Source organism: Peromyscus maniculatus, chromosome 10 (assembly GCF_049852395.1).
Source record: "Peromyscus maniculatus bairdii isolate BWxNUB_F1_BW_parent chromosome 10, HU_Pman_BW_mat_3.1, whole genome shotgun sequence".
NCBI classification, from domain to species: domain Eukaryota; kingdom Metazoa; phylum Chordata; class Mammalia; order Rodentia; family Cricetidae; genus Peromyscus; species Peromyscus maniculatus.
In genome coordinates, this window is record NC_134861.1 from 48,886,107 (window position 1) to 48,901,185 (window position 15,079).

The 15,079-nt window shown below is 50.9% G+C and overlaps 1 non-coding gene across 1 annotated transcript; it reads right to left on the minus strand.

The window, feature by feature from the left end:
- Positions 1-353: 353 nt before the first annotated feature.
- On the minus strand, positions 354-488 carry LOC121821027 (small nucleolar RNA SNORA70). Its single transcript, XR_006061731.1, has one exon. It is a non-coding gene; the product is annotated as a small nucleolar RNA SNORA70 (small nucleolar RNA).
- Between the last annotated feature and the right edge of the window lie 14,591 nt (positions 489-15,079).

Genomic DNA, 15,079 nt, shown 5'->3' on the forward strand with positions numbered 1-15,079 from the left:
GACCCCTCAGGAGTGCAGGGCTCTCCATTTTGGGGGATATACTTGACCCCACAGCCATCAGGAATAAGCGCTTCTCAGCAACCATGTCTTCAAATCCATCTGCATTAAACTTGATGAAGCCCCATGTCTTTGAGATGTGGATCTTCTGGCGGCCAGGGAACTTGAACTTGGCTCTATGAAGAGCCTCAATCACATGTTCCTTATTCTGCAGCTTGGTAAGGATGGACATGATGACCTGGCCAATGTGAACCCTGGCCACTGTGCCCTGGGGCTTCCCAAAGGCACCACACATACCTGTCTGGAGCCTAGATTGGGAACAACATTGAGATCAGAGGCTTGAATAACTGCCAGAAAATTGTCTCCAAGGTCCCTTAGAGCAACCTATATAGGCAACAGGCTGCATACACTACCAAGGAAGCTGCTGTTTGCAACCATTGCACACCAGGCCCCCATGGGGAAAGAGACCCGGTTGGCTTAGTTAGCTGCAAGGGAGTCTTTTTTTTTTTTAATACAGCAACACTAACAAGAGCGATGAACCCTCTTTGTGGCAGGTTTCCCATCCCATCATGTAAGCTAAGCTGGCTTTGTCTCACCAGCGAATGGCTGTGCCAGCTGTCGGCAGCTTTCCACACTGTGGCTCTTATCTAGAGGGCCATGGAGCTTCAGAAGCTGTTAAACTGGGTGGTGGAAAACCTTAGCATCTACAAAGATGTCTGTGCACCAGAAGCTGAACTTGAGCACTGGCTTCCGTGATAAATGAAGCAACAGTCACAGCACTGTGGTGGTTTGAATGAAAAAGGCCCCCATAGACCCATAGGGAGTGGCACTGTTAGGGGGTGTGGCTTTGTTGGGGGAAGGGTGTCACTGGCGGTGGGCTTTGAAGTTTCAGATGCTCAAGCCAGGCCCAGTGTCTCTCTCTCTCTCTTCCTGCTGCCTGATGCTCCCATCAACTCCTCCAGCACCATGTCTGCCTGCATGCCACCATGCTTCATGCATCTCTGGTGCTAATGGACTAAACCTCTGAGCTGTAAGCCAGCCCCAGTTAAGTGGTTTCCTATATAAGAGCAGCCATGGTCATGGTGTCTCTTCACAGCAATAGAAACCTGAACTGAGACAGAGCAGTATGAGAGGACTTATAATTTTGTCACTAGCAGATATCAAGGATGGATGTGTTTCATCCTGTTACTGTTGGCCTTGTTTAAAGTGATAGCAATGAAGTGAATGTATCGTCATATAATTGGCTCCCGATAAGCTTGTGCCTGTATTCTTACGGTTTTCCTCTGTAATGGTAAGAATTTTATGAACTCAAAACTTGATTCTTGAAGAGATCCACAAGCCTCTGTGGGCTTCCACATCCTGCAGAAGAGTTCATGGCCATGAGAAAGGTGAAGATCGCTAGGTAATGAAGTGGGTGGGACCTCAGATTTCGGCTGCACAGATGACCCCAGGCTCAGCTAACAAGCTCCAGGCTGACTGTTGCCACCCACACAAACACATGTCAGCAAGACAGCCCCACAACCATCCCTACAACTTGCTCTGGGAGCAAGATCAAGGCCTGCCCCTTCAGTCTTCTCAGGAATTGTAGTGCTGTCTGCCAGGAAAGGTTCATTCGAGGCAAATATTTCAGTGGCAAATTCCAGCCCATTAGTGACAGGAGAGTGACATGAAATCTCCAAGACGTCGAGGAGCCATAATCATACTGAGAGAATGTCTGCAAAATCAAACTAGAAAGTCGTGTGAAGAACCATACCGAAAAGGAATACAATCAGTCTAACAACTAATTGAGAACTTCCTTCTGGTAGGAACTCTTCCCAGGGGTGGGGGGGATGGGTCATGATTAATTCATTAAATCCCCTAGACTACTAAATCAGACCTATGATCCCACTCATCTTGCAGAGGGGGAAACAGGCTCAGAGAGGTTAAGCAACTTGCTTGATGTCACATGGCTCAAAGTGCCAAACCTGAGTATGAGCCGTTGCAGGGTTTTTTAATTCCAATGTTTGTGCAGAGTTTTCTAAGACCCCAACACCCAGGCTCAACTCAGTGGCACACCAACACCCTGCCCTCCGGTTAGCACCCCAACAAAGCTGGTAAGCAGCCCACAAAGCCGATCTCTGGGAACAGAGCCAGTAAGTGACTGACCTGGCTTTAAAAAAAAATAGAAAAAAAGAAAAGAAAAATGCTTCCCAGCAGGTAAATTTTTACTGACAATCAACTTTGTGAGCACCCAGGCTATGGGGCTCCCTGGTTTCTTAAACTCTGGTCCTACACAAATTCCTTATTTCAACAATGAACAATAATTCCTAGCAGCCGCTATGAGGATTCATAAAATTTTGGGGGTCCAGGTGAAATAGAGAACCCAAGGAGGGATGTGGAAGTGAAGATCTGTAATCCCAGGGCCTGAGAGGTTGAGACAGAAGAATCATTAGTCCCAGGCCAACCTGAGAGATAGAGTGAGTGAGAGGCCAGCCTGAGCTACATGGAGAGACCTTTGCCTCAAAAATAAATCCTAAGAATTCGTGGTAGTCCTTTCAAAGTCAGACTTCAGACTTTGTTGTTTTCTGTTGCCAGGGGCTGGCAAAACCCTGTGCATATCCGGCCAGGGAACAGGAGGCGCTTAGCCTCTGGAAGATGAGTAGAAGCTAGCCCCACGTGCCTGCATGTTAACTGCTGATAGGTTACAATGGCATGTGCCTTTTCCCTCTTCCCTTAGCCCCTTATGACTGCCTGTAAACCGCTGATAGGTTACTGAAGTCACAGACACCACGGCATGTGCCTTCTCCTCTTCCCTTCTGACATCAGACAACATTAAACAGTCCTCTCAACCTACCCTACAGTCACAGTCCAAATTCCTCCAAGCACCTAATCAATAGACGTATGGTCTCTTTGTCCCCAAATCTTCAATATGTGCAACAGTTTGAAACTGATTTATGCCTTCCAGAGCCTGGCGAGGGATTAGGAGAGCAGACACCTCACCCAGCCCCAGCGTTTGGAGGCAGAGCCTCTGGGAAATGAGGATTGATGCAGATTCTAACAGGAGAGCCACCATTACTGCATCCCGGTGACTGTGGAAGAGGAGAGGGACCGAGAACAGACAACATTTCCATGTTCCCTGTCGTGCCCTGCTGTGCTCTGTGCCACCCCAGGAGCCTGCCATCAAGAAGCCCATCACCAGATGCAGCCCTTGGATCTCAGATCAGAACCATGACCCGCCACCCCCACCATGACTTCTTTCCTTCATAGCTTGTGCAGTCTGTGGTGCTGTATATTAGCAGCAACAACAAAAACCCGAACTAAATCAACATGAAGCCTAAGGTCAGAGGGTGTCTCCTGACCACTGGAGGCAGAGCTCAGGTTGCCTCTCTGTGTCCCCATCCTGTCAGGAAGTGGGGACTCTGTGCTGTCTTTAAGCCAATGTGAGCCCTCTACAGTCCCGTGGACACTGATAGAACATGCGGGTCTCTTGGCGTAGAGATGACGGGACGGCTTATACACAGCACAGCAAGTGCCTGAGAATCGGTACCAGTGCCTCCAAAATCCCACAAGGATGATGCCAGCGAGCCTAGTAGATGCTCTGTACCACACTCAGCAAACTCTCCTTGGGGAAATAATAGGAAATAGGAGACAATGAATAAACCTGCCCGGGGCTGACAAGAGACAAGGTCTTCCTGCTGCAAACAACCTGAGAAACGGCGCTGGGGAAGAGCAGTCAGACCCGGCATTCTCGGCCCATGTGGCTACAAGAAGCAGGACTCTCATTTCTTGGGGAGGGGAGAGGACATGGCGTCCCGAGGACGATGGGAGACTGCTTTCCACCCCCACTGCCTCCCTTCACTTTCTCTTCCGTGTTGCCCTTCCCAACAGACTAGTCATGGCCTCCACAGGGGAAGCTCAGGAGGGGGCAACACCTATTGTAGTATATGATTTAAGATACGGTTACTTTTGTTCATGTTGCATTTGCTTAACTCTGTGAAGCTGTGTTATTGTGCCTGTCTAAAACACCTGATGGTCTAATAAAGAACTGAACAGCCAATGGTGAGGCAGGAGAAAGGATGGGTGGGGCTGGCAGGCAGGGAGAATATATAGCAGGAGAAATCTGGGTAGAAGGAAGTAGCCAGAGGAGGAGGACTTCAGGGGCCAGCCAGCCAGCTACACAACCAGCCATGGAGTAAGAGTGAAAGTAAGATTTACAGAAGTCAGAAAAAAGTGAAAGCCCAAAGGCAAAGAGTAGGCGAGAAAGTTAAGAAACCCTGGCAAGAAACAAGCCAAGCTAAGGTCAGATGTTTATAATTAAGAATAAGCCTCCATGCGTGGTTTATTTGGGTGCTGGGTGGTGGGCACCCCAAAAGAGCAAAACCAAACACCCCTGCCCCCTTTTCTTGCTAACCCCATTCTTGGCTCCAGCTGACGGAGGCATTCAGCAAGGGTTAGCTGGATGAACTGGTGGGCCTGGCCTCAACTTCAGCAGGGACCATAACCTTTCCAACTCCCATCAGGAAGGCCCCTGGCCATCTACAAACAGGTCTCAGAGCTTTAGCTCCCAGGAGCCTCTGCCCTAGGCCTCTCCTCCTCCCCTGTACAAAGTCAGCTGGGGCCTCTTACAGCCCTGCACTGGGTCCTCTCTGAATGTCTCCTCCCTGCCTCATGGGTTCCTTCCACTCCTGGGCTCCCCACTGCCTTTTTATTGCTACATAACTTCTGTGACCGATAAGTCTTGTTAAAGTATAAATGTCCCTGGATTGGGGAGAAAAGAGAGGCCAGAACAGAGCTTGGCAGTAAAGAGTAGTCCTGACAGCCTTTAGGTATCTGTAACGTCACCTATGAGTGGTGTGACCCACAGCAGGTAGAACCTCTCCCTCCGGTCCTCAGTCTTTCCATCTGCAAAATGGAAATTGGTAAGGTTAATCATGACTGACAACTTGACAGGATTAAAAAATCACCTCAGAGATGAGCCTCTGGACAGGCTGTGGGGGTGTTTCTAGACTAATTGAGGCGGGAAGACCTACCGCTAAATGTGGGGGTAACAGTACCATCCCATCAGCCGCGGCTGTGTATGAAAAACAGGAAACTAGCTGAGCTCACTGCTCCCTGACTGAAGAGGCAATGTGACAGACGCCTCCGCTCCTACAGATGTACCTTTGCCTCCCCTGAGCTGTGAGCCCAAATAAACCCTCCTTGATGTCACTTCTTGCCGGGCATTTGGTCACAGCAGCAAGAAGAGTCCTAAGACCGGAGTGATGGCCACACCCACCTCCTGCTGTGGGCAGGGCCAAGAAGAGTGCCTTTAGGCACCTTGGTAAGCTATGCCCGTGTGTCTCTGGAAGCTCCCCAGTGTCTCCTCCCATTCCAGAGCTATCCCTGGGAAGCAGGTGGGAAGACTTATCTCTTGTACCTCCCATCATGCATCCCTCCCTCAGCCAGACACACCCCCTGAGTGGAAGCGGAGAGCGTCAATCAGGCAACTGGCTCGGGACAGTCCCCCCCCCCAACACACACACACACACACACACACACACACACACACACACACACACACACACGGTTTAGATAGGAGGTGTGGCAGGCTTGTGTGTTTCTAAGCTGCAAGAAGCTAGAACCTCTCATATCTGCTGGGTGGGCCTGACCCAAGCTCTGTCCTTCTGTACCACTACTGAATAGAAAGTCTGTGTCCCTGGAACTTTTCAAAGCACGCAAACATATACCATGCCCTCTACAATTCCAGAAGGTGGGTGCTTCCACTAGCTTCGGGAGGCAGAGGCAGGTGGATCTCTGTGAGTTCGAGGCCAGCCTGGGCTACAGAGTGAATTCCAGGAAAGGCGCAAAGCTACACAGCGGAAACCCTGTCTTGAAAAAACCAAATTAATTAATTAATGAATTGATTAATTAAAAGCTGATGTGAATACAGTGCTTCTAGTTTTAAGAATTAAAAAAAAAAAAGAGGAAACCAAGGCTCTGGGATTATAAAGAGGAGAGGTGGGATTTGAAAGACGGTCACCCAAAGATGCCTGTGTCCAAATCCTTGAAATCTGTGAACATGTTACCCTGTATGACCACAGGGGGTGTGCAGATATGGCCATCCTAAGGATCTTGAGACAAAAAGACTCCTGGATGATGGATGGTGGGCCCAGTCACAGGATCCACATGAATGATGGGGAATGGGGTGGAGTGGGGAGGTTGGAGGTGGGGACAAAGATCTGTAGGTGCTGCTGGTATGAAGAGAAAGGGACCACAAGGCAACAAATACAGGAAGCTGCTAGAATCTAAAACAGGCAAAGAAAAGCCTCCAAGCCCTACCAACACCATGGTGTCAGCCAGCTTAGATGCAGTGAGGCTTTCTGACCTCCGAAAGCATCATCATACGTCTGTGCTGGCATGAGCCACGGCCTTTTAGTCCCTTGTTCCAGAAGCCATAGGAAACTACTACACATCCTCAAAAGGCCAAGGTGCACCACGGTGATTTCAAGAAGCACATTACCCATCTAGGAGCAGTGTGGAGGCAGGTGGAGCTGGAAAGCCTGTCTAGCTTAGGAGCCCTGCATCCCCATAGAGCCCCATTGGGAGTCTGTAGGGCAGAGCCCTGGTGGGCAGGACTGCGCCTTCCAGAGCTGGCAGCTTGCATCTGTAAACCAGGAGCCCTGACACTTGAGCAAGCTCCTTGGCCTCCGCTTGCCTCTGTATCCCTATCTGTGGATGGGGTATAAATAGTGTGGACCTCATGGGCTGGGATGATGAATCGTTCTGGACAATGCTGGTCACGTGGCCTTGGCTGTCATCACTGAAGGACTTCCAGTTCCTGGGGAGCTGATTAAAATTTAAGCATGTGCAGGGCAAGAGAAAAAGACAAGGGAGACTTGCTGAGCCCCTGCTGGGTGCCAGGCTCTGTCTTGGGAACTCCGGATGAACCTCTTCTAACCTGCTCCTCATGCCTGCCCCCTCCCAGAGGAGGCTGAGAGGACCAAATACCCAAAGCCACGCTGTTAGCAGGCTTTCTCGGACTGCCAGTCCCCAAATCATGACACAGAGAGTTATTATTAGTTATGAATGATCGGACTTACCTTAGGCTTGTCCCACTGGCTCTTGTAACTTAATTTAACAGGTTTCTCTTCATCTATACTTTGCCTCGGGGCTTTTTACCTTTCTTTGATTCTGTATGTCCTACTGCCCTGCTTCCTCCATGTCTGGCTAGCTGTCTAGCTGGTGGCTGCCTGGCTGCCTGGCTCTGGGCATCTCCCTCTCTTTCTCCCTCATTCATCTCTTCTCTCGAGCCTAGATTCCTCCTCCTACTTATTCTCTCTGCCCACCAGCCCCACCTACCCCTCCTCTGCCTAGCTATTGACCAGTCAGCTTTTTATTAGACCAGTCAGGTGCCTTAGGCAGCCAAGGCGAAACAACAACACATCATTACATAATTAAACCAATGCAGCATAAACAAATGCAGCACATCTTTACATAGTGAAGCCATTATTCTATTTCACGACACCACACTTGTGAAAGAAGAGGTAGCACTAAAACCCAACCCTGCTGGATTTGAGTACCCAGCCAGAACCACCCCTCTGGGCTAAGGCAGGGCCAGGCAGAAACTGGAGCCACCCTGTGTACTAAGTTGATTTTCTGCCCTTCAGTTTTCTCATCTGGACAAGGGAGCAATTAATAACCCCCTGCTAGGGCAGTTGGAAGAATCTGGAAGCGCCACGCCTGAGAGCTCTCTGTGGAACAGCCTGTGCTGTTGAAAGAGGGTGAGCATGTAGAAGGTGCCTCTTGGCTGCAGGGGAACCCCGTCCTAGAGCCCGGGGTATCTGAACCCAGCCAGCCTGAACCCTATTTATACTCTGTGTTTCCCTCTACTCCAATGAACAATGTCATTTCCACCTTAGCAGAGCACTCACGAGGAGGTGTGCCCAACCATGACTGTTGAGGTGTGACTACAAAAGAGGCCCAGATCTCTTTGTCCCTCACAGTTTCTCAGACCAAAGGGAAATGCTCAGCAGAGATCTCAGTGGCCTCTGCACGCATTTCCCTTTTCTTATTAACTCGACAGCTTTCATCTTGTCTCCTAACAGAAGCACTATTTGGCTTTTCCCTGGCCTATGGGAACCCCCAATAGTACTGCTTGTGTGACTGGGGGGCATCTCTAAATGGAGAAAGACTTCTGTGAACACAGCAGTGTCATTCCATGGCTAACTGTGACTAACGGGAGGGTGGTGTATGCAATGTGGATACACCAGACCCCCCAAAAGACTCACATCCCAGGCAAGATGCCCAGGGGCAGTGTGAGATTTTATTCCATTGTAATTTATTAAATTACATTGCCCTCACAAGGGCAAGGAATTTAATGCTTTTTTATGGGCATGCCTGTGTGCATTTTTATATGTGTGCATACATGTGGAGGCCAGAGGATGACTTCCTGTGTCATCCTCAGGAACACTGTCCATCTCCTTTGAGACAGGGTCTCTCCTTGATCTGGAACTCACCTGAGAAGCTATGCTGGCAGGCTGTGGACCCCCAGGGACCACCCATCTCCAGTCTCCAAACACTGGGATTACAAATGGATGCTACCACACCCAGCTTTTCATGTGGATACTGGGAAGTTAACTGGAGTCCTAGTGCTGAGGCCCCAAGCACTTTACCAACCCAGCCATCACTCTGGGTGCAAGAACTTTTTTATTCCTGAATTTTTCCACTTAATGCTTCCAGATCTCAGCTGACCCCAGATAGCAGAAACCTTAGAGAGTAAAAGCACAGAGGAAGGGTAGACGCTGCCAGTCACTGGCAGTGAGTGTTGAGCTGAAGTGGGAGAGGGGTGCATACAAGGAATATCCCACAGGTATGGAGGCAAAGCATGGAGTTAGCAGCTGGCGTGGGAACAAGGACTGAACTAAAGGCCAGTTTCCCTCATGTGCTCCGGGCTTGGAGGCTGGATCTGGCCTGGACACATACTCCTCAGGCCATACTGCCTCCACAGACAGATTCCCATGCGCCTCCTTCTTGGAGAAAGGAGTATGGCAGCGGCAGCTTCTGTAATCACTGGTCCCTCCCTTTCAGCAGGATTTTCAGATGGCTTTTCCAGCAGGAAGTAGCTGGGCCTGGTAGGGATAGCTAGCAGGCTGCAACCTGATCCACAAGCAGGCACTGGAGCCGAAAGAGGGTCTTTATGTCTCAGGAGTGCAGGAAGGATGACCAATGATCCTGGTGTGGCCAGACCTGGGGAGTTTCCCAGGACAGGAGACCGTCGGCATCGTCGGCGTCAGCATCGGCGGTGCTGTACCCAGCAATGGCAAACTGGCCATCCTGGCCTGTCACCCAAACTCCACTGAGAACGTACCCCAGTTTTCCCTGCAATAGTATGGTTTGCATCCCTTGCCTAAAGTGGAGACTGGCAAGATAACCAAGCCAAACTGGGACACTGTCCCTTCACTTTACAGTTTGCAAACTGGTTTCACATGCGTGGACCTCAAACTCAAACAGATATCTGTGTTAGAAATGCTTTTGAGTATAAGAGACAGGAAATAGAGCACAGGTGACGTAAGCAAATAGGCTGTGTATTTCCCCAAAACACAAATCCAAACATGGGTGACTTCTAGGCTCCATAACATGATAGTATCAAAATTGTTGTCAGTCAATTTCCTGGTCTCCCCTCACGGTATAAGATGGCTGCCATAGCTCCAGATATCTAGTTTTCATCCCAGGCGGAAAGAAGGAAGATGGTGGTATGTTAGTAGCAAACAGCATTAAGTTTTTGCATTTCTTGGGCCACTTCTGGCTGCATTGTCTTCAGAGAAACCAAGTACTCAGTCTTCTGGTCTTTAGAGTAGAGGGCGAAGCATGAGAAAGTTCGGAACAAATTACCTCCACCATCCGCCACAGTGCAGTGTGACCCAAGGATGGCCGCCCAGTGCCTGAGTGACTGGGGATATCATAAAGTCCATATCTCCCCATGTACCTGGACCATGCACTTCTGATCTTCAAGCTGTGGATACCAAGGCCCATCACCACCATGGGCATCAGCATGTAGGAATCTGTTCTTGGGGCTGTGGAGTTCTATGGGAACCTTGGAAAAGAGGAGTCCCAGACCCTTTAAATCTGGCCACACCAAATATGTTGATTCAGATGGGTCTTTTGTGGAAATAGCAGAGTCCAGGGGTTCTCAGGGTACAGATGGCCAAATGGCCAGATGACCCGGTTTCAATCCCTCCTTCCTAACTGGGTGACCCTGAACAAGTTGATTAACCTCTCTGTTCCTCTCTCCTCCATCTGTCAGGTGAAGGTAGCAATGATTCACCCACATCTCTAGGGCAGCAGGGAGGGCTCTGAGGCAATCTGTAATCTAGGGCTCAGAACTGTGACCCTCTCCCCCCCTTGCCACACCCATCAGTTGTCAGTGATGTGGAGCAGGATTAACAGAGGGGGCTCCCTGGACACAGCCTCCTCTTCCCTACGTGAAATGGCCATAGGTCTCCCAGCCCGGCTGGACCCCTTTCAGACCACTCTATCTGAATGATTGGCTGGTGGCTAGCCAGGCTACTGGCCCTGGGCCGCCGCGGGACCCAATGAAGGAACACCTCTCCAAGGTCTGTTCACAGAGTGTCACTGTCACCAGGCCCTTGACATCGTGCAGCAGCTGCAGAGGGTACAAAGACAGGTGGCCGGCTCTGTGGCCCTGAGCAGATCACTCAGTCTCCCTGTGCACAGCACCAGGTCTATAAAACCGTGACAGCCTACCTCTGAAGGGCATGTCATTTCCAAACTGCGGGACTTTTCCCTACGGAAATCACGATTTCTGAGTCAAGGTGGCTACACCTAGACGTCTGGCCAGGTGTCTGACCTCCCCCGGGCTCAAGGAGAGTGCTCTGGGCTCTCAAGTCACCCTCCTGTTGTGCCTCCCCTCCTGCAACCAATCCCTCCCCCGACTCCCCTCACCCCTGTCAATCCCTACCCTCCAAAACCAGCCCCCTCCGGTCTCTAGCCTCCCTCCAGGTTGCGCTAACAGGCAAAGAAGGAGCCATGTTTAGGACCGAGACATCGCCCTGAGGGTCAGGGTGGGGAGGCCCAGTGCACTCCTCCAACAGCCCTGCTTCCCAGCGAGAGGCCTTTTCAGAGGCGACAACTTTGAGCATGGCGCAGCTGCTCCCGGCGCGCTGGAGCCTGGGCGCGCAGACGCGCGGCGGGTGGCAGTCATTAACCGGCTGTCAGGTTCCTCGGCTGATGCAGCTAAAAATAGCGCGCTATAGATAGCAGCCTCCCCCGCGGCTGCAGCCCGCACCTCATCCCCAGCTCCGCGCCGCCCGGCACCCCGAGGAGACCGCGCCACCGAGCCTAGCTATTTATAGAACCCACACCTCAGCACTTTCCACCCACCACACAACCATTTCAGCTGCTCCGATGAGGAAAAAGAGCAGCCCTGGGCCGCCACTCGCTCCGGTGTGCAATCACATCTGGGGCCAGGGAGTCCTGATGTCGTTATAGGAAACCTCCAGGCGGACTCCGATTAAAGATCAATGGCCACATTAAAACGTAAGCAGTCAGTTTCGCGGTGAAAAAGTCCTGGTAATACACAATGTTGTTTCAGTAAATAAACTTAGAGAGATGTGTAGCATTGATGCTGCTTATCCCGCCCCCCCCCACCCCGCCCCGTGAACCCTGAGTGCTTGAAGCAAGGTGGGGGAAGGGCACTGGAGATAGACTTGGGGTGGAAGAGAGAGGGAGAAAGGGAGGAGAGCGCGAGGGAAGGGGAGAAGAGAAGAATGTGGAAAGAGATAGAGGAAGCCATGAGAAAAATAGAGAGAGATGGAAGGACAAAGAGGAGGGTGGGGGATGAAGAAATGAAAAGAAAGCTGGAGAGAGGCACAGCAGTTAAGCACACCTGCTGCTTCTCCCGGAGGACCTGGGGTTGATTCCCAGCACCCACATCGTGGCTCACAACCATCCTTAATTGAAAGCCCAGGGGATCTCACACCCTCTTTTAACACCCACAGGCACTGCACACGTGGTGCACAGACACACATACAGGCAAAATACCCATAAAATAAATGTTAAAAAAAGATAGGTGGGGAGAGATGGGGAAAGATGGAGAGAGGTGAAGAGAAGGAAAAGGACAGGGAGAAAGGGACGAGGAAAGATGGAGATGTGTTATGGAGAGAGAGGGTAAGAGAAACTTGGAGGTTGCAAACACGACAGTCTTGCCGAGCCCTCAACCAAATTTCTCTTCCCACATGATCACTTTACTGATCCATCAAGAAAAGCATAAATATTTCCAAATTTTGATGAGCCTGGCAGCTGGACCATCACTGGATTCTGTCAGTGCAGACCCCTAAAACACAGTGACTCGGGGTCAAGTCCTCCTCGGCCACACCCGGCTTTGAGAATCTGGAACAAGTGCCTCAGCCTGCTGAAGCTCAGCTTCCTCAGCACACAGTCCTGCCCTTCGGACAGCTCTAGGGTGAAGTCATAGCAGGCAGGAAAGCACCCTGCAGGCCAGCAGCTGCTCAATGCTATGAGCCCTGAGAACGAAAGACAAACGTGGGTGTCATGGACATCACCTCTGACGCAGTCTTCAAGATGCACGGCACACCCTCATGTTTCCCCATGTTTCATTGCATCCCCCATGATCCACTTCTGTAATCCCAGTGGCACAAAGAAGGTAAGTAGGAAAAAGATCTGGGGCCCTTGGCAGGCTCTGGGTGATGAATGGAGACACCCTCAGCCAAGCCTTCTATGTCCCAATAGTCTCGGTTGAACCTGGATCTGTAGACATGGACGCTGGGTCAGGGAGTGGCTAGGTAATATTGTCCCCAGACATCTGGATCCAGCGTGGGCTCACATGCCCTCAGAGGTCCCCTCCTGGTCCTGCCTGAGAAGCTGGGCATGAAGTCTTGTATACTCAAACCCAACCTGCACGCTTGCATGGCCTTCCTACCAACAGCGGACAGGTCGCTAAACAGGAGGGAAGCAGGTCTCCAGCTTTCCAGGGCCCATTGCAGTATTCCCTGATTCCCCCTGTCTAGACCCCCATTCTCAAACTGAGGTGCCTCCTGTCATCATACCCCTGAGAAAACTCCTCATCACCAAACCCTACTGTCTTTCCATAAATCTACTCTCTCACAACTTCCCAGATGAGGACCAAAGACGGTGATCTAAGGACATCATGAAGGCTCCAGGCACACAGTCTCTGAAGCACAGACATCAATGTGGATGTGTGCTAATGCAGAGAACCACAGCAGCCACATGGAGAGAATGCTGGGACCTGATGGGGTGAGGAGGACAGTGCTCAGAGCAGTCACAGGAGCTGAGGACAGTAGCTGCCCAAGGAGCCAGGAGCCAGAGCAAGATCTGAAGACACACTGAACCCCAGTACTTGGTATGTTGGCTGGAACATGAGGGGTTTTTAATATTCACCCTTATCATCTCACGAGAGCAAGATGGCTGCTCTGCTCCAGACATCATGGCTTCACTCAAAGGCAAGAAACTAAACAAGCAAGCAGACAGAAAACCAGGGTGCCAGTGGAGGCTGTTTTCTTTTTGTTTATGTTGTCTGTCTGTTTGTTGGAAGTGGAGACTGAACAAACACACAAGGCCTCACATGGGTTGGCAAATGTTCTACCTCTAAGATGTCCCCCTCCTTAGTCCTGAGAGGTGCCATAGATTAGATCCTGAAAGTCTGCCAAGGTCTACGGGCCTTGAACTTGGACCTCAGGGTGGTGCTCTTGGGGGACAGTGGAACCTGTCCTTAAGTCACTGGGACCATACACTCAAGGGGGAATTGTGAGGCCTTAGCTCCCTCTTTTCCTTTACTTCCTGGCCAGAAGTGAGCAGTTTGTTCTGATACCCGCTGCCTCCGTCATTTGCTGCTTCATCACAGACCCAAAGGAACAAGACCAAGGGACCACGCGCTGGAACCTCCAGAACCATGAAGCAGAATAAACATCTCTGTTGCTAGAGTTTTCCTGCCTTGCCCACAGTCAGGACAAATCTCTGTCACCCGCCAGTCCCACAGCCGCTCAGACCCAACCAAGCAAACACAGAGACTTATATTGCTTACAAACTGTATGGCCGTGGCAGGCTTCTTGTTAACTGTTCTTATATCTTAAAGTAACGCATTTCTACAAATCTATACCTTGCCACGCGGCTCGTGGCTTACCAGCATCTTCACATGCTGCTTGTCCTGGCGGGTGGCTGGCGGCGTCTCCTTCTGCCTTCCTGCTCTTTTATCTCTCCTCTCTGTTAGTTCTGCCTATACCTCCTGCCTAGCCACGACCAATCAGGTTTTATTTATTGACCAATCAGAGCAACTTGACATACAGACCATCCCCCAATACAGCCAAGTGCAGACCATCTCAGACACCTGCACTCAGGCCCATGGTCCTAATCATCCTCTATGCAAACCTGCTGGGTAACGCCACAAGGAACCCAAGAAGGGCTCCCACAAGACATACATTAACATCCCACAGCACATCTCCTCTTTGTGGCTTGATTCGGGCATGCTGTTGCAGTAACAGTGAGCTAATTAACATTTGTCTGTTTTCTATTGACTTTCAGAACCCACATTGGTGTGTGTGTGTGTGTGTGTGTGTGTGTGTGTGTGTGTGTGTGTGTCTATGTGTTCCTTCCCCATTGACTTTTCCCTAAACCTCATTGTACCAAAATATGAACCAGGTAACTAGAATATATTGCAAAGGAAGATGGCCTTTCCAGGTCAGGTCGATGTCAATCACCACCCTCCCCTCTCCAGGGCTCCACTCACTCCTTGAGGAACTCAGAACAGGGAGAGGGCGTCAGAAGCAAGGGTTGCCGCACAGACAGTCCTGTGTCCAGGCCCTGGCCTTGAATGCCTTCCTTGGCTCCCCCAGTAGAACAGCTTAGACTTAGCTTCCTCCCAGTCTCCTCATGCATGACTTTCTGGGTCCTCTGGGCCACCCCCAGCGCTGGAGACTGACTCAGCAAAGATCCCCAGCTCTGCCTGCTCTGCATGTGGGTGGTGAGGCCAGCCTCACAGACTTTTTCTCCATCCTCCTCAGCATGTTCTCCATCCCCTGGAGAGCATCGCCAGCCTCCTCACTGCTGATCTTCAGCAATTCTCAGCCCC